The sequence below is a fragment of the Triticum aestivum genome, chromosome 7A (genome assembly GCF_018294505.1).
Source record: "Triticum aestivum cultivar Chinese Spring chromosome 7A, IWGSC CS RefSeq v2.1, whole genome shotgun sequence".
In the NCBI taxonomy this organism is placed as follows: Eukaryota; Viridiplantae; Streptophyta; class Magnoliopsida; order Poales; family Poaceae; genus Triticum; species Triticum aestivum.
Genome location: NC_057812.1, coordinates 55,365,949 through 55,368,296, shown reverse-complemented (window position 1 = coordinate 55,368,296; position 2,348 = coordinate 55,365,949).

Here is a 2,348-nt window from a genome sequence, read left to right as displayed (position 1 = left end):
GGGGGGGTTAGGGTTCGGATCGATGGGGGGGGATAAGGGGAGTGGGGTGGACCGGATGGGCCAATTGGGCTGCAGCTGGGTCGGTTGGCCCAGGGGATTAGAGGGTTTTCCTCTCTGTCTTTTGTTAGTTGTGTTTTCTGTTTTTTTTATACTTTGCTTTCTTTTAGTTTCCTATTATTTTAGTTTTAGTAAATTACCAAAGTGGCACCTAAATAGGATTTTACAAATTATGCCACTGCCACAATAGTTTAATACTTATAACAATTTAGTTTCGAAAATGTTTATTATTTTTAAAGCATTAAAATAATTGTTTTTGCTACTCTTTTATTCATTTAACAGTATTTAAACATTTTATAAAAGTGTGGTTTCTCCACCATAATTATCTATGCAATATTTGGTTCACTCCGAACATTTTAGTTTTAATATTTGAAAACTTTTATTGTTTGCCTATTTTTGAATTTGAATTTGAATCGGTTTCGAACTAACTCGAGATTAGCAACTATAAACGAGGTGACGTGGCACCATTAGCAGAGGATCACTGTAGCTTAATTACCCGGGCGTCACAATTCTCCTCCACTACAAGAAATCTCGTCCCGAGATTTAAGCGGTGGAGTAAGGGGCGAAGGTGTTGGTAGCGAAAAACCTAACGAGTCTTCTCGGTCTTGGCTTCCCTTTCGAAGAGGTTGATCCCTTTCATTGATGTCTTCATTTCACTGCTTCAAGTCACCATGATCAATTTGTCATCCTTTCTTCGGGATCTCCATCGTACTTACGAATAGGTAAGGGGCAGCTCTACACCGATAGGATGTTACAAGGGAAAATCTTCTGGGGGTTTCCCAAGTATGAACATATGAGTATCTCTCGAGTTGAACAAATGAAACACATCGAGAGCAAAGTAAGACGGTGCAATAAGAAGTTTCAAGCGGATAGGCAATCGTTCATTGCCTGAAACAGAGTGTGAATGGGGTTCAGAGCAACAGGAATAAGTATTGTGTCCGATACCAGAATTGATCACTAGGAAGGTGGCTCGCAAATTACATACGAAGTCAAGCTATAGGAATAACTTTGGCAACAGGGTGTATAGGAGAGTCAGGTTTCGATCCTGTGAAACTGTGGGTTATGGGCCCACCATGTGGTTCTTTTTTTTATATAATAGGAGCAGTGACATCTTGCACGGTCATGATAGCAAGGCATGTCAGGGAGTACCATGTCAGCTATGTCGGCAACAACGTTGGTACCAAGGGCGAGGGACGAAGAGAACCATTTTCCTGCTCGTTGAAACGAGGCGGACCAATAGGCAAGGTTCCCGTCCATCGGTGGTTACCGGAATGTCATCATCAATAGTAACAAGGTCTTACTGACAGAGTTATACATCGAGGTGTTTGCACAAGCAGTGGATTATTACTGCTTATATCATATAGATCATAGAAAAGGTTTAAACAAACAAATGGAAGGAAATATGATCATCAGATTAAACAGAACAATGGAAAGGAAAATATGTTTAAACACATATTTCGAGGGTATATCCTTCCCAAGGACAAGCAGAGCAAGATATCCATGACAGGATATAAAGTAGAAAACCATTTAGGTAAGGGGGGAGGAATCTCATGATATTACTCATACTACGGTGTTAGGATAATTGATAATTAAAATATAGCATCGTGCTTCAAACGTGCGTGTTGAAAATCGGAGTACCATTGACATGCTTCGAGATAGCAGTGACATGGTCTTCAGGTGAAGATCAGACTTTGGAAACACGAAGGATCCATCAAGAATAACTTGTAGAATAAGTCTTACAATTTCCTCATGGATGAATGGATAACCTTGCTGAAAAGGAATCTATAATGATAGGTCCTCCAGCCGGGGGGGGGGGGTGCTAGGCATGACATCATGTTACCGGGTCATCAAAGGATCAACGTCATAACTCTTGGAAAGTTGTCCCAACCATCATATCTGACCGAGATTCAGATCCGATTGGTGTCAGGATACCTGAGACTCAGGATGTCCGAGAAGAAAAGGCGCAACACAAATCGTTGAAATGGCATTGCAAGCTTCTCGGGAAATGAACTATGGGAGCGGGTTTCTAAAGCAATAGTTCACCATTAAACCAGGGAGAGGACAAGGAGGTGTCTGGTGAACTCGATGGCAATTCACCGAGATTCCCAAAAGATGGATTTCCACCATTAAGTGAACAAGGAGATAACATTTGTCAGATCAACTGATATAAGGAAGTATGCTCGAGGAAAACATACACAATTAAACATTGGTTGAAGGGTGCGCCCGAAGTACGGGTTGGGTTGCACGACCAATGTTAGAATGGTGATTCAATTAGCGAAGGACTTAGAATG